The 20,233-nt window shown below is 44.2% G+C and overlaps 1 protein-coding gene across 4 annotated transcripts in view; it reads right to left on the bottom strand.

The window, feature by feature from the left end:
- Positions 1-20,233, bottom strand: part of COBLL1 (cordon-bleu WH2 repeat protein like 1) — a 702,447-nt gene that overhangs the window by 178,323 nt on the left and 503,891 nt on the right. The window lies entirely within an intron of this gene.

Below are 20,233 nucleotides of genomic sequence, written 5' to 3'. Positions count from 1 at the left end.
TCCGCGACATGCAAGCAACGCGTACACCAAGCAAGCGCGAGCAAGCGAGCAACGCGTACACCAAGCAAGCACGTACACCAACTCAAATCCGCCGAGACCATGCGCGTGCCCATCTCCTGTCCCACTTCCGAGGCAAGTCAGCAACAATAGATCTCGCTGGCGACAGTGCTTCGCGCTGCGTTCGCCAGGCGAGACCTAAAAACTCCCTCCCTCATGGCACAGATGTCACCTGATGAATCCTTGCTCCTTTAACCTTTACATTTCAAGAAACAAAAAATTACAAACGAATCTTTTTCATGTAATGCCCAAAAAATCAGTAATTTGATTCCCTCCTCAATATAGAACAACCCATACTTTAAGGAGTTCAATCAGGACTTGGAATTGGTAATGCCAACAATAACCCAATAGTCCTACAGAAGCGTTGATCCAGCACCTTCACCAGAACAGTATTCTGCTCTGCAAAGGACTACCAAGACATGACTCCTCTTACATTTTGTTGCAATATATATTGTTGTGTATTTGATACTATTTCATACTTGCCTAACGTACAGCACTCCAATACCTTCAGGTAAGGTAGGCGCTATATACAATTGAATAAATAAATGATCGCCCTGTGATAAAGGTAAGATGTTTGGTCCCTAAAGAAAGCATTTGCACGTGCACTACAAGAAATTTTACTTTTTGCTTTTAAAAACGTGTGCTCACCAGATAACTATGTCACCAAGGGTATATAACTGCCATGTTTTCAGTTTGCCTATTTGTGACATTTCTTTGGATGCAGTGTTCTTTGTGTGACACTAGGAGTGACATTTTATCATGAGTAGATCAAGCAGATGGGATACATTTTAGAAACTACCCTTTTTTTCTGAAATGTACTGTCTAAAAGGAGCCTTAAAAGAGGTGATAAAATGTATACAATGAATAGTACATATCCCTTGGCGGCAGCTCACGTGAAGTATTCTTAGCTTGGGACAGTAAGACACATGCAATCAGTCCAATGGTATATCAGACCTACATGGAGCAACAATTGTGAACTTATGGCCACTGGTAGGACCAATATGCATGTGAATAAACTGGGATCCTTTCCTACTGGATCTAATCTTTCAAGAGTCAGATACAGAAAGAGACAACAGTGTGGCAAGGAGCCCCGGTTCTTAGTGCAGGCAAGGACAATAGGCTCCCTTGGGTAATACCATACCACAACAATCACAGTTCCTCTGTCCACAGTACTCAGTGGGAATGCACCTGGTGCGCCATTGACAGCTACACCCAGGGCAAGAGCCCTGAAGCCGCTCTTGACACTGGTACACCAACATTATTTCCTCTGACAAAATAATGTATGTGGAAAGGAAATTCCAGTAGCGGACTGCTGACTACTCATCATATTGGAAAGGTATCGTCATTTAAGTTCCTAAAGTGCTGGGCCACAGGTGAACTAAAATGATATGTTTGAGACACGATTTTGTTACAGGTGAAAATGTTTTTGACGCTGCCTCTTCTCTTTTCATATGTTGCTTTTATCATTCACCCCTTCCATCTGTCTCCTTTATCACCTTTTTTAACTCTCACCCTCCTCTTTTCGTTTTTTCGGTTCCCATGGCCGCTTCCCTCAACTTTTTCCATATATATCATTCTTCCACGTTCCCAAACACTGCCGTTCCTTTTCCTCTATCGTCTCCCTCTGGTGTTTTCAATTCTCCATCATCTGCTTCCTCGCTCCCTCCCTCATTCATCTCTACTTCTCTAGCTCTCATCTCCTTCCTTCTCGCCATTTTCTTCTTGCCTAATTCGTACTGTCTTCTTCCTCCCACCTTTGCCTTCTCCATTATCCTTATGCCCATCTCATCCCTTCCCCATCACTCTCCTCCCTCTGTTTCTATTAACTTCCATCTAACACTGGTGTACTCCTGCTGTTTCTCCCTCTCTTTTAAAACCTCCCTAATCTCCCCTCTCTTCCTTGTCCCTCCAGTCTCTCTTGCTCCTTTATCTCCCCTATGTTAATCTTTCACTTCCCTTCGCATCCCTTTATTCACTCTTTATCCAAATGTCTTTGTTTTGCACCACTACACACCTGGTAACTCATATGAGGGAAGTATGCTTCCCGATGGCACTTCTGGGGGACATATAGTCAGGCTACAGTCCCGGCGCATACATTTTTACAAGTTTGTATCTAAAGACATTAGGCAGAGGCTCACACCTTGATGAAAGCAGCGTTTTAGAAGCTGGGACTCGACTGAAAAAAGATCTCCCCAGGCGAGGCACGGCACTGAGCAGGATAGAAAGAGGAGGAGGCACAAACTTAAATGGATAATGCAAGAAGTGGTGCACACTGTGCATTCCCAGCAGCGTGCTAAAACAAGCAGCAAGGAAAGCTCAAGGTCAGAGAGAACCTGACGTCTGGCAGAGAAAAGAGAAACTTTCCTGCAGGGCATACTTGTCGCACTTTGGCCTGGGAGAGAAAGGGATTACAAAGCACTGGGACACAAAAAGGCACCCTCAGGGGCAATTAAAAAGTTAAGAGCAACGTCATGCGACCAAGGAACAGACGTGTTTCACACAGGACAACTGCGGAAGACGCCACGGTTCAGACTCTGATCTTAAACCTACATAAACTATTGTCAAAGACTCATGTTTTGTGTTCTTACTTCAGGGAGGCATGCCAAGTCTGACCTAAAGCAGACTTGCCAACTAACACGGTCCCACTATGACACACGATATTGGCTTTCATCACACGATCACCTGGCAGTGGCGGCTGGTGACATTTGAAAGTGGGGGGCATAAAACAATTATCGTAGTGCAATGTGGCGAGCAAGCGTAGCGAGCAAGCCCAAACCACCTACAGAGGGTTCGGGGGGAGTTCTCTCCCGAGAAAATTTTGGAAAAAGAATGGGCAAATTGTGCATTTTCAAGCAAATTTGAGAAAGCAGGAAGGTTAATAAAGCAATTGTGAATCTGTTCTAACAAAAACAATGACTGGCAAAACTGTCAGTCTAATCAGATGCATATCAGACGCCGGCCTACCACGTGCCACTGTGTGCTATTCTTTCACAAGTCTAATGTGTAAGGGGCTCATTTGCCTTCTACATCCTCGGAAAATCCACTCATGAATGAATACAGCAGGGGTAGATCACTATGGCACCACGCTTGCAATCTTTGTTGTCTGAGACCAGAATGTAACTTTCGGATGTCTGTGATTCTTCCTACTCCCTAGCTTCTTACCTTCAACAGAAGGGTCCCCATCTTGAGTCTGTTCAATTTGCATGTATGTTACCACTCCTGAACAGTACTGAGAGCAGTGGTGAAATCCACGTAGATCACATACATCACTGTGATGTCCTCTTGTCCCCTTATCCCGGTGCCAAGAAGGTCCACATTCAACTAGCACAGTGCTCAGTTTTTATAGCCAAGCTACTTTAGAACCTAATTTTCTCTCTTTACATGCCACACTGTTGTTTGGTTCTCTTTTCTTTTATAGGTAGATTATTGAGTGTTTTTGCTTCTCATTGAGGTTTGGCTCATGTGGACTGTCCAGTTCTGTTTACTTTTTGCCCTCAGTTTTCTGGAATTGATCTGCAGCTGTAATTCTACAGAATATTTTCCAATGTTAGTGGATCACTGAATTGGTAAGGGAATATGCCACTAAATATGACGTACCTAGGGTCCTGATCTTTATACTGCTTTCAGTAGCTGTCATCTACAGAATATCAGGAATTTATTAATAACACTCCTTTCTCAAGGCCAAAACACATTTGCATTTAGAGAACAGTATCTTAGATCATTTATTTCCAGTCTCTTAAAAAAAAAGTTAGGCCGCAGTTACTACACATTTGAGCATGTCTAATACATGGCCAGTGTGGAAAATCCAGGCTTTCTAAACAGTATAGTAATCTTCAGTTAAATCAGTATCCCTTTATGAGCACTATGCAAGTATTCCAGCATGAGGTTAGATTCAGAGCCTTATGCACTCCAAAGGTGGGGTCTAAACTTGTCTGCGCTTGATGTTCTGGAATGACAAAAACGTATGGTGTAGCGATGAGAAGGAGATGACCGGTGCTTTGCTTATGCAGCTGTGTGAAAGTGAGAAGGTATTAAGCTGTGCTTCCCTTCATCCCGGTCATTGCTCAGACTCATGCGCCACCAATAAATATGCAGAGGATGAGCACATGTTGGCTACATAGAGTTCAACAGCAAGTTCCTAAAGTGTTCATCCATTGAGGAAGCGGCTGTGCAACCTATATGAATGACTTATTCAATGACTGACAAGCAATTGCAAGACCCAGATCTTTACACCTTGGAGTTAATATAACTGAACCCTTGCACAGACAGAAAATGTGAAACATCCTATGTGGTCCTCTCGCTCATTGAAAATACATTACACGGTAGAAACTGGCCCACACTAAACTTCAATCGCTCTTCCTACTGTTTTAATCATCAAATGACAACTACAGAATATTAAAGATCAAATATTCATGAAAGACAGAGAAGGTTCAATTTAAAGACAATTCAAGTGCAAATAGCATTACACAAAGCCAACAAGTGAACTGCTGTTTCTAACATAGTGGTGAAAATGAGCAAATGTGTGTGGCAAAGTGGAACTTTCGCCACTGATGGAGGCTTGTAAATGACGGAGACAGAATGCTAGAGATGCTTAAAGAGACAGGGTGAAAGAGATGAGAGAGGAAGATATAGAGTACAAAAGGTATAGAGGAGGAGAAAGAACAACATGAGTGATAAAGAGAGAAAGAGTGTGAAATGAAAAGAGGGCCCTATGAAGAGATAAAAAACAGTTAAAAAGATTGAGTGACAGTTAAAGAGAAAGACGTACCAGAGTACTGATACAAGTAGATTAAAGAGTGAGAAAAAGGAAGACTAAAATGTGGTAAAACATGTTAGATTTTAGCCCTATGTTTAGGACGAGTACTAATAACAGTCGTGCACAGAACACCCATTTCAATACAAACAAAAAATGGAAAATAAAAAGGGCGTGACACAGAAACATGTTTGTGTTCGGCACGAAAAATATACACACAATGTAAAATATAAATTCTTGAGGCTTGGCCACATTCTACCCGACAGCTGAACACATTTTAATATGGGCACTGCTTTAACAAAATTAACATTTACCGTATTTCTGCCTGTCACTTTGTTCAAACAGATCAGTGGCGGTCCGTCCATTGGGGGCGTTGGGGCGTTGCCCCACTAAGCACAGTCACTCACAGTCATCATGGATGCTAACATTATGAAAATTGAAATAAATATTTTGGAAATCGATCGACCGATCGCACGCACTGTGCCACTGACTCGCGCACTCCGGGATAAGCCCGACTCAATGTGGACGGCACTGGGGGCGGGGCTGCTGCAGTGAGTGACTGACACAGCGCGAATAGTGCAGCAGGCGGCAGCAGCAGTGTGCGCATGTCAATTTTTGGGCTAGTCATGACTGGCCCGAACATGCGCACACGCACACAATACCTTGACCTTCCCTCCTCCCCTAGCGACTCAGTCTCAGACAGTGTGTGGGTGTGGCGAGGCGAGGGACCCTTCATACCGCAGCCCCCGGGTCTCATTATGGGCAGGGAGTAACCCTGCTCTTGGCCCAATCCTGTTGCAGTGCGCTGCTAATGCAGCGCCATGATTGGCTAAGACACCGCGCAGCCTGCATGGTGCCGCGCGTGGGTGGTGGCCGCACTTGTATGGCCAATCACAGTGTGGCTGGCTTATGTGAAGCCAAGCCATGCAGTAGTGATTGGCCATTGATTTCCCGACGCGTACGCTGATACGCTCGCTGACTCGGCACTGCAGTCGGCACGTGTCGCTCGTCCCCGCGCCAGTGCTGCCACATTACTCGAGTCACTCACGGACACGGAGTTAGTCACGAGTCGCACTGTCGCAGTCGTCGTTATTCACCTGGCCTGGCAGAAAGGTAAGGCGGCACTGATGTTCTATGCAAATATGCATTGATTTATGATTTTTGAACCTGAATCACCATAGATGGTGGCGCGCCCGCAAGGTTTTGTATTTTGTTTGCTTTTGAAACATGCACAATTCACAATTGCCTCCATTGCCTCATGTAACGTAACGTTTGTTTGTTTTAGTGTATTGAGTGTCTGCCAAACGGCCCAAACCTACGTAGTACGCGGCCGCGGCCTAGTTAATCTCTCCCTCACTCCCACGGTTTTCATCTCTCACAACCGGTTATTTCTTCCCCTTTGACCTTTCTCGACGCTCCCCACACCACCCACACGTCCGCCTCGCGCCTCAGTCCTCTGTGCCCCCCTCCCCCTCTCCATCACCTTAGTACGTTCACGGCCTGTCACAACAGTTTTCTGAGCGGTGTCAGCGCTCGAGGCCCTGCTCGCATTATAAAGTTTCAGGACAGCCGTCTTGCGAGGCCGAAGTGAGCTGGAAGGTGGTACCTTTTCAGTCTGTTTATTCCCCCCTTGGCCCTCGCATTATCGCATACCCTTTCCTCAATAAAAACCTACAAAATGTGGTTTTGTGCTGCTGAGTCACGCGTTGTAGTAGTGTCATAGATTTGTGTCCAGCGCCTAGAATTTATGCCATTTAATGCAGTATTATACCTTCTACTTGTACTTTGTACTCTTTTGTAACATGCACACGTCACCTTTCCTTTTGTAACGTATCGTTTGCTACCTCTTGTATTTTGTTTGCTTTTGAAACATGCACAATTGCCTCCATTGCCTCATGTAACGCAACGTTTGTTTTTTAGTGTTTTGAGTGTCTGCCAAACGGCCCAAACCTACGTAGTACGCGGCCGCGGCCTAGTTAATCTCTCCCTCACTCCCACGGTTTTCATCTCTCACAACCGGTTATTTCTTCCCCTTTGACCTTTCTCGACGCTCCCCACACCACCCACACGTCCCCCTCGCGCCTCAGGCCTTTGTGCCCCTCTCCATCACCTTAGTACGTTCACGACCTGTCACAACAGTTTTCTGAGCGGCGTCAGCGCTCGAGGCCCTGCTTGCATTATAAAGTTTCAGGACTGCCGTCTTGCGAGGCCGAAGTGAGCTGGAAGGTGGTACCTTTTCAGTCTGTTTATTCCCCCCTTGGCCCTCGCATTATCGCATACCCTTTCCTCAATAAAAACCTACAAAATGTGGTTTTGTGCTGCTGAGTCACGCGTTGTAGTAGTGTCATAGATTTGTGTCCAGCGCCTATAATTTATGCCATTTAGTGCAGTATTATACCTTCTACTTGTACTTTGTACTCTTTTGTAACATGCACGCGTCACCTTTCCTTTTGTAACGTATCGTTTGCTACCTCTTGTATTTTGTTTGCTTTTGAAACATGCACAATTGCCTCCATTGCCTCATGTAACGTAACGTTTGTTTTAGTGTTTTGAGTGTCTGCCAATTATTGCAATATTTTACCTCTACTCTACTTGTACTTTGTATGCTTTTGTAACATGCACACATATCACTTTTTCCTTTCGTAACGTATCGTTTGCTCCCTCTTGTATTTTGTTTCCTCTTGATACTTGCACAATTGTCACTATTGCCTTTGCAACATGCTCACTTGTACTTTTCTCCTCATGCATCATTACTGTTCCTATTGTGAAGCGCGCTGCTGACACCTTCAGGTAAAGTCCGCGCTATATAAAAACGCATTAAATAAAATACAATAAAGGGGGAGCTTCGGCACCTATCAAAGGACTGACACTAGGCTTTGTTTTTCGTAGGATTTTGGTTATTTTGGTGTCCATTGTAATTGTGAGTCTTCTCTGAGTAGACCCTTGAGCTTATTGTGCGACATTACACATGTACGCTTGTGTTATGTCGTAGAAAATGGTTAAAAGGATGCTACTACTGATAACGAGACTTATGACTTCCAAAGATGTGACAGACGGTCACTACAGGGCAATGACGTCACACAATCCCATGTCGACGAGTACCGATTACCTCTGCCAATATAACCCACAATACCTTTTCTCTTACACAAGGACCTATTTGGAGATGGGAATTGATAACAGTAAAAGAGTTAATCTAGTTTGGGGCTTCTCACACCTATGAGCCGTTAACAGGCGGAGACTAGAATGGAGAATTTCCATGGTTTTATAATCTGACAACAAGGCACAATGCCACAACACGTGTACTTCAAGCAGCACGCGCCGTGTTTGCTTTGGGAGCTGCTCTTGTTCTCAATCTCAACTGCGGTCCAAGCCAAGGTCCCCAAATGGCCAAAGTGTTCCGACCCTACTACTCGACTCTCTATAGTGCTGCAGCTGCTGGCTGCTAGTGGTAAGTGAGGGTGTGAGAGTCACGAGTCGCACTGTCGCAGTCGTCGTTATTCACCTGGCCTGGCAGAAAGGTAAGGCGGCACTGTGACTGATGTTCTATGCATTGATTTTTGAACCTGAATCACCATAGATGGCGGCGCGCCCGCAAGGTCTGATTAACGGTTAATCAGACCTTGCGGGCGCGCCGCCATCTATGGTGATTCAGGTTCAAAAAACGAGAGACTCACCACTAAACTGGATCTTGCCCTGACTTAACCTACGTAGTACGCGGCCGCGGCCTACCCCTCTATATACTGGCCCATCATCACTGACCTTTTCAGTCTGTTTATTCCCCTCTGAGCTGGAAACCCCCAGTGTTAGCATTAGGCTTCAGGAGAGTTCATGTACCTGATGCAGGTCACAAAATGCACATGAGGTCAGTGAGTCACTGCATTTGTCAGAGAGATCATTTTGTTAATTGCAGTTTGTAAGTAAAAATCCTAACATACAACAGTGAGCTATGAACTGTCATCTAAGAGCTGCATGCAAACTGCAAGGTAAAAATTGTAGCGTTATGTTTTTTCCCCCCAGTCTTTGTTTGATTACCCTAATCTTTCAAAAATAAATTGTTATATTTTTATTTTCAGCACCTGGTAAAGCCTGACAAGTTGCAACTGGAACCTTTACCTAATTTTTGGGCAATTTTTGGACAAAGAACAAGAGGCCCCAACCTCCTTTGCTGCTCTTTCATCCCAGCTACGACCCAGCAAACACCAGTGTTAAAGGTAAGGAAACTGATGATATTTTTATTTAGATTGGAGTTAGGGCTATGTTTTTGGTCACTCTACATGGTGGTTGGGGTGGGTGCACATTCTGTACATTGTACCCTCCCTCAGTGGATGGAATTTACTAATACTGAGCCTTAGCCCTGTGGTTTCGGCAATAACGGTTGTGAAAGGCACTATCTATTCCTTGCCTTCTTCAAGGCCCTCAAACAGTGTCTGTTTCAGTGCCTTCAGCAACCACTATGGCACACAGAGGCAGCGAGCAGCGGTAAGGCTGTATTTTTAGCAGTCCTGTTGCGCAAAGGGGAGCTGTTGGATTGGAGATATATTGCGAAAATGCACAAGATAGATGTATTTATACTGAAATTTGATATTATTGCACCAAATCTTATACATTGTACTTTGACTATTGACAGGCTTCTTTCATATTGGTAAGGACAACATCGACATGATGAATACGGTAGAACAATTAATTACACGGTCATTCCATGCACGGCAACTAGAAGAGAAACTACAGATAAAGAGATTAGGACCTGATCGGCTAGACCTACAACTACAACAAGTTACCCAGGACAGAGGAAAATCTTACACACGTACATTCTCAAACACCTGGTACACAAAAGCTGAATGGCTTACAGGGTGTCCGACAAGAAACAAACTGTTCTGCTTCCCCTGCTTGCTGTTTAATGGTGATTTTCCTTGGACAAGAGAAGGAGTGATAGACTTGAAGCATCTGTCTGAAAAAATCAAGAAGCATGCACACACAGAAAAGCATATGGAAAACGTAACAAGACTGGGAATGTTGGGTGACACACCGATTGAGCAGCACATAAGCAGTGCATACCGCCAAACAATACAGAAACACAATGAAACAGTTGATAGGAATAGGCACATACTATCAAAATTAATTGATTGCATTCGTTTCTGTGGTGCTTTCGAACTGGCATTGCGAGGCCATGATGAATCAGAAGATTCCACAAATCCAGGAATATTCAAAGGCCTTGTGGATTTAATAGCAAGCATAGACAAATAAATGGAAGTACATTTAGCAACTGCTACAGTCTTTAAGGGCACCTCTAAAACTATCCAAAATGAACTCCTTGAGTGTATGCTCGAAATTCTGAGAAGCCATATTGTCCAAGAGTTGCAAAACACAGACTTTGTGGCTATTCAGGCTGATGACACCACTGATGTGGGAAAGGTAAAGGAAAGGGCAAAGAATAATGGAAGGAAAAGTGTGCAGTAAATGGAATGTTAACTCTAGATAATATCCCAATGTTGTTTTAAATAAAGAATTAAATAAAGAAAAAGATAAAGAAAAAAATGAAGCTAACAGATCTTTATAGAAAAAATATATTCTTTTTAATAGATTTTTTTTGGATTAATAATTTATATGAATGAACAATTATTCCTGATTTGATTGATACAAAAAATATATACCTGGACAGTAATAATTTCAACAATCAATTTTAGTGATCCACAGAATACACATGATCTGACAAATGGTATAACCAAAAATGTATATATACATGGAACAAGACAAAACCCTAATGTGATGAGTATCTTCACATTTTGCACTGATGTGGCCACACAAACACAGTCCGTATTAGTCTTTCGGTACCTGGACAATGACAATAATGTTGTGGAGAGGTTCTATGGTTTCACTCATTTAAGAGACTCAACTGCAGAAACCATTACTGCAGCTATACTGCGTCAACTGAACTTCATTTTTCCAGAGGTGCACCAAAAAAAAAAACTTATTGCACAAAGCTATGATGGTGCGTCCGTAATGAGTGGAAGCCTTGGTGGAGTACAGAAAAGAATTAGAGACGTGTACCCTTATGCTCATTACGTGCACTGTTACGCCCACCAACTTAATCTTATTATGCAGCAGGCAGTATCAAAGATCTCCAAGACACGAATTTTCTTTCTGGATGTAGGAGGCATGGCAGCATTCTTCTCACGTTCCCCAAAAAGAACGGAAGCACTTCAGGAGATTGTGGACAAAAGGGTTCCAAGGGGATCCTCAACTCGTTGGAACTTTAACATACGTACAGTCCAACTAATATATCAATATAGGGAGGACCTTGGGAAATGTTTTCATAATATAGAAGTCAATGACACCTTTGATTTCAAAACTCAAAGTGAAGCCCGTGGCTTTGCTAGAACACTAGAAGATAGAGAGTTTCAGTTCTTTCTGTTTTTATTTCAAGACATAATGTCAGCTGTCGAAAATTTATACAATCAGTTACAAGCACGAGAGATCGATACTGTCTCTGTGAAAAGAAATACCGCTATGTTTGTCGAGCGCATAAGCATAGTGAGAAATGAGGTTGACAATTTAGACAGCAAACTGCCAGAGGCTTCAATTTTTGGAAACCACAGGAAAAACATCACCACTCTGGTCCGAAATGCAAAGGAGATATGTGACATTGTAATTGTGCATGCACAAGAACGGTTTGCTTTCACAAAACATTTGGTGAGTGCCGCATTATTGGAAAGTCAAAACTTTGCAAAATATGGTGAATCCTTCCCTCAGCATGCTCTGCATGAGGCTGTGGAAGCTTATCCCATGCTCAACCAAGAGGACCTCAAAAGTGAGCTGACTGTACTGTACTCAATGCCTGTGTACCGAAATGCCAGAGATGCCAGGGCTTTGCCGACTTTAATTCATAAACTTAATATGGAAAAGACATTTACAGAGACAGTGACTTTACTTAAAATTGTCATAACCACTCCTATGACAACAGCAGAGGCAGAACGATCTTTTTCCGCCTTAAAGAGGATTAAGACATTCCTAAGAAACACCATGCTTCAGGAAAGACTGAATGCTTTGGCAATGCTTTCTATAGAGAGCAAGTTAGTTCAAAATATCTCTGATTTTAACGTTCAAGTAATTCAAAAGTTTGCTGCTCTTAAAGACAGACGTGCTGAGTTTAGATACAAAAAGTAAACATATGTATGTTCAATGCTGCTAGTTTCCGACCACCTGTTTAGTTGTTTGTTAAATAAAAAACACCTGTGAGGTACTCAGAAATGAATTATATCTCAAAGTCTGTTATGAAGCTCTGTGGTTATACTGAATAAGCAGCTACCTATGTTATATGACATGATCTCTTTATTACTGTAATAACTGCACTTTCTTCATTGCTTTATTAACCTTTCTGCTTTCTCAAATTTGCTTGCAAATGCACCATTTTTCCACTCTTTTTTCAAAATTTTCTCGGGGGGAGAACCCCCCCGAACCCCCCTTAGGTTGTTCGGTATGCTGAAGTATGCCAAACATTTTACGCCACACCACTTTCAAATGTCACCGTCCGCCACTGAAACAGATGAAATAGAAACGTGCATGCAAATCAGAATCCCGAGTGTTTCCGCCAGCAATACTGAACTGCATTTCTAGGTGATCAGGGTGTTTGTAATGTAACCTGCAAATGTACTTTTGTTTTAAATCTTCTTTCCTGGGGATCTTTCACCTGCCGCGGAGAGCGATTGCTTTGTTATTATGTGTAGGCAGGATGGCCGTCTTCTGTGTTTGCTGCTCAGCACTTCTATTTCCACCAGCAGTGCTAAATGCCCAATGGTGAGAGGCGAGCCAATCAGATGGCAGATTAGATGTCAACTCCGCGGCAGCTGTATGGAGACTATTACAGCCACTTTACCTCCACAATTCAAATTCCAAACCTTGCAAAGAAGATCAAGTCACAAACGTTTCCTGGCAGAGCACATTCCGTTCACTATAAACTTTGAGGAGCTACTGGGAACAAAGAACTCAAGAAAAGTCCCTGCACTTCGAACAAAGTTGTCAGCTCACACAATTACATTCTAAATTCTTCCTACCGTACAGAAACCTGATTTTCCACGAAATCCACAGCGCTCTGAAGCAAACGAAGGGCTGCTACTCACATCCATACACACAGCACTCTATAAAACCACAAAAAATAAGAGATTCAGCGACGTAACATGTCACCCTGGCAGGGCCAACTCAGCCCTTCATTCTGCCGAGACCGGAAACATATATACCCAAAAGCTGGCTAATACTGTCAGCAGCCCTGCACAGCGCTTGCCTTATACAGCGACGTAACTGCTCTAAAAAAAAATCACAACTTTTCTGCTAAAACTCGCAACTATTTTATTCCCGTTCTGTCAACAACTATTTTTATTTCCTTTTTGTGGATTTATAAAGTGACAACATGCCCTGAGCGAGCCAAAGTGCTTGCATTATCGACATGAGAACGCGTTTACAAAAATAGCAGTTAGTGGACATTAGACACGTTATAAACAAAATCAAGACACATATGAAATACACGTACAAATGCAATACAAAGCGGGGAGACCCTAAGTAAAGTACGAATAAAACTCCAAAGGCATAAGGACGAATGCAAAAACAACAGTTGATGGACAGAATGTAGAACAATGTCATACATTCACCCCAGTACAGAGATCTGGGCCTAAATCCATCGTTTTTTTGCTCACCATGCCGTTCCAGTTTGAACCCAGTCAAGCCAGGTCCTCCCTGGACTGGAAACAAGCATCCTAGGACCGGTTTCGGAGTTTCACCTCTCTTCAGCAAGGATAGCTTGATTCCAGTGGCATGGAGAGCACGGGACCCACGTCTGGGCATACCCTTCCCACTCGGGGTGACAAATGCAAAACAAGCATTGGCATAGCCAATAGGTCTCGCTTTTGGGACTTTATAAGTATTTAGTTATGCAACTGTTGCATGGCTAAACACTTATAAGGTCCCAAAAGCGAGACCTATTGGCTATGCCAATGCTTGTTTTGCTTTGGAGTTGGGTAGTTATGATTGTTAAGATAATGCTACACATCCACTGCACTGTCTACTCTCCATGGTCCCGTTGCCTCCTAGGTACCACCTCTTCCTTCTCTGTACCATCACACAGTAGAAGTTATTCCAGGGTCGGCAGGTCTGAAGAGGTGAACCACAAGTGTGCATCAGGCATGGGTACCATGGTGGTGAAAGGTAGAGTCTAGTGAGACAACGGTTACACTACTGATGGGTTGGTGACCGTAGTTGTGTCTGTCAGATGGACATGGTTCGAAATCCAAATAGGTTGGAGCAATCTAATGGTGGGTAGGACATGTGGGAAAAGAGGGTTTACCTCAGCAAGGTTGGGGACGCAGTCTTCATAATGTATGTTAAGAGGTGTGAAAAGGAGTGGTGCAGATGAACAACGTGGGAGGAGGTACAGAGGATGGGATGTTGCCTGGTAGCATTCGGAGTTTACAAAGTCAAATATTTTACTACTTTGCTTGGAAAGATTTCAACATTTTAGGTGTAGCATCTTTAAAGCGCCCAATATAAAAACTGAAAGAATTATTCCTTTCTTCACTCTCACCAAGAAACCTCTTTCCTGTTGGGCGGAACCGCTGTAGTTTTCTGTTCCATTTAGAGACATTTTCTTTACAGTCCTCTTTCTTATCCTGTGTGGCCCTAGAATGCGTCAACAATCCATGGACTGTGTCTACAGTCATTCCAGTGTTTACGTTCACCTACAACTGCTTTAATGGCCCTTACACAAGTATGAGTAAATGACGAGCACATGTGTTACTGAAGTTCAATGCACAGCATTTAGAACAGGGTCGCTTTAGGACAAATGATTAAAACTCCTAAGAAGCAGTCAGCACGGAAACCACGCAGCTCTATCCGATATGGATCGGTCACCTCTCCAGTCGCACTGCCTGCATAATGTGCTTAAAGTGTTAATTAGATAGTGTAGTTCGTGGATAAGCAGCACATGCATTACACTGAAGTAGGATGTCTGGACTCATTCCAGAGACTGACTCTGTGCCTCGAGGACGGTAGTGACGGTGAGCGGAAATCCTGCCGGTACAAAGGCCAGTCATTGGCTGTGACCGGGAATGGCGGTATGAGTGTTAGAACGCCTATTTCATATGCAGAGCAGCATACTGCTATTGCTATTAGCAATGTTATAATGTTTTCCACACAGACGAGGATTTCACACATACGACGTTGTATGTAAAACGACATGTACACACATTAATGTACAAACACAGACTAGCCCATTTAAAAACTCAAAACCAATGAAACACAAACATGCACTCACTCCAGTTCTACATTCACACGTGCATTCAGGCACAACAGAACTGCGCATGCACCACATACACTGACATAAAAACACCACACACACTTACAGCCACCAAAACATTCAAACACACAAAAAGACAACGTGCCTGACAATGTTGTGTTGAGCAGTGTTTCCCAACTTCATTTCGCTCTGCAAAATGCCCGTTTGCTGCAGGATGTAACATTTATTATACCTGGGACTTTTATCTGTAAATCGAGGTAATTGCCATTACTATATATGGCTGTTAATCGCGCACAACACCTTTTGCGCCCTGAGAGGTGTTTAACGACACCCAGGCCAAATGCAGCTTAATTTGTTCCATGTCTGTGAAAAACGTAAATGAGACTTGACTAAATAGTAGAAACAAGCGGCCGTGCGGCCGCGAAAGGGATCGCGATCAAACAGCAAAGCTTCCGTGCGGCTGCGAAAGTGAAAGTAAGCGCAACGCGCGCGCCCGCGCACATGCACTGTAGCTCTAGGCTGGCCTTGTAGCACTTTTTGGAGCCCTCTCAATAAGTCTCGCCAGACCAGCGCATGCGCTGGGTCAGGCGAGACCTAAACAACAGTTTATGGACAGAATGTAGAACAATGTCATACATTCACCCCAGTACAGAGATCTGGGCCTAATTCCATCGTTTTTTTACTCACCATGCTGTTCCAGTCCCAGCCATATGCAAAAAAGTCTTGACCCTGTGCCTCATGGGAACAGTCCAGCCCGACCTGCCGAATCACCATAAAATAGAATAGAAGGTTAATGTGACTTCTGCACATTATTAGGTGTAACGTGTAACTCAAAGATGTGTTTTTCATGTTTAGGGAACTCGGGATTGGTGCGTTTGTGTGGTGAACCCGGTGTAACCTGGCGGTCACAGTTATGGTAAATAAATATTGTAAATAACTAGTGAGTTCTGCAACGCCCTGTAAACAGTGGTATCTAACCTTGAAGGCCTACAATTGAATCCATGAATAGTATACCTTACTCTGTCGTTTTTTATTCGAGGGTTGATTAAAAGGCTCCACTGAGTAATATTATAGTCGCGGCTTGCATCGTAATACGGGTGGGGGGATCACGCGGAGTGGTGGCCGGGGAATTAAATTAAAATACAAAAAAAGAAACCTTACCTGACCGCAGGTCCACGCCATGCCTCCTCTGCTCCTGAGCCTTTGGCGCCTTCAGGAACAGCACTGGAGTGGCAACCCCTCTCAGCCAATACTGGCGCTGCTCCAGTAGCGCCAGGATTGGCTTAGCAGGGCTGCTCGCCGCCTGCCTGCCCATTAGAAGACCGAGGTTTGAGCCTTTGCTCAACCCTCGCTCTCCTAATGGCAGTCGCAGCCTGAGCAGACACTAGGCGCATGACTGGGCTGGTTGCAAAAATTCGTCGACCTTCCCCAGTCATGCGCACTGGTCTGACAATGTTGCATGTCAGTCAACATGACGCCGGACTGTCCACACCCTTCAGACTCGGAAGGGGGTGGGCGGTCCGACGTCATGCTGACTGACATGATTGTCAGTTCTCCCTCGGCGTCTCTGAACTTAAGTAAACTGAGAGTTCACTTAAGTTCAGAGACACCGAGGGAGCTTCGGATGCGCAAGGGAGGCTTGTGGGGCAACGCCCCAGCGCCCTAATGGACGCACCACCACTGTCACCTGGTGAGGAGCGGATATTACACGGTGGCAGGGAAAACGAGCTGAAAACCACTGTAAATAGTGGATTTCCAGCTCGTTTTTTGAGGCTTTGAACTTCCAACATCCATTAAGGGGTCTGAATACACCCCAGGATTTCAGTACCAGCCTCAGTAAGCTTAGGGGCAGGGTGGGGGCAAAAGTGCCTCAGAGATACTTCTCGGCACGAGGCCCTGCCCCCTCCAAGGCCCAGTCCCTCCTCACTTGGGTACAAACCATGTATCCCCCCTCTCCTACCATGTGACACTCAAAGCCACCTTCTGACACACGTCACCTCATGAGTAGCTTAAGGCAGCGCAGGGGCACTATCGGAGGCTCTCTCTCACTATCAGGACAGTCCTAAGCCACCACAAATCATGCATAAGTCCAGATCACAGCTTACTGGCCTCAGTCAATGCTGCTGCTCAGCTGCTTCAGGCAGAGGGTCTCTGGGATGAGGCAGAGGACAAAGACTGCTGGCAGAGGGGTATCCACTCAAGGCTGTCTCCCATATGGGACTCACCAGGTACTCCGGAGTGCCTGCTTGCCAGTCTAATGGATTCTCTGAAGCAGAGTGGCATTAATAGAGGGGGGGCAGCTGGTGGACAATGGGCAGAAGCTAACTTGGGAATATTGGAGTACCAAGACTGAGTGGAGAATCTCCAGGTTTAGAATCTACCAAGTAAATGCGTGGTTTAAGAGTCAGGGTTGGAAAGGAGCTGAACATAGCCAAATGGAAAAAGACCTCCAAGACTGTCGGGTTAAGAAGAAGGAAGTGGCACACGGTGGTACCAGTATCTACTTACAGCAGTGGATAACAAGATGAGAGCGCCATTTTGTGCATGGGATGGCTGCTTTCCAGACACAGAGTTGGAAGAGTTATGGCAAGTATCTATCTACTCTTTACTCAGTATTTAAACCTGCTACACTAAGGAAAAATACTTTTTTTACCCTCCATAGAGTCTATTGGACCACAAAAAAGTTGGCGAAACGAAGGAGAAGTGGCGATTGCAAATGTAAGCGGTGTGGTAGAAATGAGACAGACAATATGCATTTGCTCGCCACATGTCCAAATTTGGAAGAGATCTGGATTGCCATAAGTAAGACCATCTTCTCACTCACTGGGTATCACTATGGAGGTAAGCACTGTTTTAATCACTTTTGGACAAGGCAGCAGGACTTGGGGGGTGGGGGGGGGTCATTCTCTACAGGTAAAGCACAGAAATCAGATGTTTTACTTAATTTTGATTGCGAGAAGGGAATTATGCAAGTTATGGACTGAAGCCTCCCCAACTTCTTGGCATGCCTGGAAGAGATCGGTGGTCTTCTTCAAGGAGATTAATAGTTGGAGAAATAACATGAATGATGGTGGTGACGTTTGGGACTTGTTGAACATCTGATAAGCCAGTCTGTCCGATGATTACATTTTCTCAAAGCAGTCGAGCTATGGAAGCGAGTTGTACCTGAGTTAGCCCAATACATTTTCTTGAAGAAGAGAGCCAATTTCGAACACAAGGGGCACTAGAATCCTGGTTGGTGCTTATTGATTGGAGGTGATATGAGGACAATAACAAAATTAAAAAAACATGGGAGGCTGAGGGTCACACAGTATTTTGGAAAATACAATAAACATCCTCCTTCCTCATTGTGGTGTCCAATGCCAGTAAGCCTGAGTCACTAAGTACGAATAATGCTCCTGAGGCGAGTAAAAAAAGGGGGCCTAATGGTCAGCCTTGCACCTTAGGGGCCAATCAGCCTGCATGCCATTGGTTACAGGAGCAGGAGCCCAGCTGAAAAACAACAGGCAAGGCTCCATCCCCAAAATCCACATCGCACCCTGTCTGCGCCGACAGGGATTCTGTATATCTCATGATGAAGACCTGCAGAAAACATATATTAGAGGACGTGGTGGTGATAATGGATTCAGCAGGCAGGCACGGCGTCTAAGTTCATCATTGATGTATTTACTTAATTATCTGAGACAGCCGAAGCATGCTTTCCATCGCATAGCATGCTGGGAGCTCTAGCTCCTTGTAGCGTGCCTCAGGGTGGTCGAAGGGGTGCTAAATAAGGGTAACTAATGCATTTTAGTGCGGTGATGCGGATACCAGCACTAAACTGGCTTAATCTAACCCCTGATGCATGGTACTTGGCAGGGCTGCACTTGAACACACGCAGCACATCCAATCTATGGCAACATTGGGCGTGACCACGCAGAGCAGGACACAGCAAGTGAAGCAATAGTTTAGCCAAAGGGGAAATTAACAGAACCATCCAATTAGAGGTTGCGCTGATCAAGTGACATCATTTGGCTCAGCAAATCAGGCCCAATTTGTTCTTGTCACTGCCTGCAATCTGACAGAGGAAAATAAATAGTGGTGAGCATAGCCACTGGGCAGGAACACAATCAGAATATATACTCTCGTATCCTTGCAGTGATGCGGGGAATTGGTCCAAAATGTGTTTCACTGATGCGTGGCACATGCCAGGGCTTATGCTGCTCTAGTTGTCATCATTTACTTAATAACCCAATGAACCTGGTTATTGAGAGTCTTTATACAGTGGGTGCACAAACATTTTTAGCTACAATGGGAGAGAATTGTCACTCTCCTTACTGGGAAACGTGTACCCATTTTTCTTCTCTGCAACACTATGTTTTGTGACAAACTGTCACGATTTTCACACAAATGTAGCAACACGTAAAACTATGCAACTTTATGACATCTGAAAAGAAAAGCATTCCAACTATGTAAATCTCTACGAAACCTAGGGCCAGATGTAGGTAAATCTGAAATACCGATTTCTTAATAGCGAATTTTACCGATTCGCTATTAAGAAATCCGTATTTCCTATGTAGGTAAAGATTCATTAAAAAATACCGAATCCTTAATATTCCTTATTACCGAATCGGTAATTGAGATTCGGTAATAAGGAATACCTACCCATTAATTTCTATGGGTTTAAAGGCCCATAGGATTGAATGTGAAGACATTCACTATTAGTTATTCGGTATTACCGAATCGCTAATAGCGGGAGCCCTTTCAAGGGTGCCAGGGTGTCAAAAGGACACCCTGTTGCACCCCTGAAATGTGCATGTGTGCACATGTGGCGCGCATACATGCCCTAAGAGCATGAATGTGTGCCACATGGCACTTAACAAAAAGCAAAAAAGTTATTTTTTTAAAGGAAATTGGTAATTACCACCAACTTGAAGTTGGTGGTAAATACCGATTTCTTAAGGCTCAAAAGCACTCTTTAATGTGCGTCCTACATTGCATTTAAGGAATCGGTAATGGTCACCTGATAACCTCAGTGAACAGCTGTATCTGTTTAAATCAACAGAGCGAACGCCTCACAATACATACTAAATTGCACCCGGTGGAGTCATTTGCGTGGGAGTCTATAATTTAGTCAGTCGCAATCCTGATTAAACGGCTAT

This window comes from Triturus cristatus, chromosome 3_1 (genome assembly GCF_964204655.1).
Source record: "Triturus cristatus chromosome 3_1, aTriCri1.1, whole genome shotgun sequence".
Taxonomy (NCBI): Eukaryota; Metazoa; Chordata; class Amphibia; order Caudata; family Salamandridae; genus Triturus; species Triturus cristatus.
Note: the sequence above shows the minus strand (reverse complement) of the source record. Positions and strands in the feature narration are given on the sequence as shown.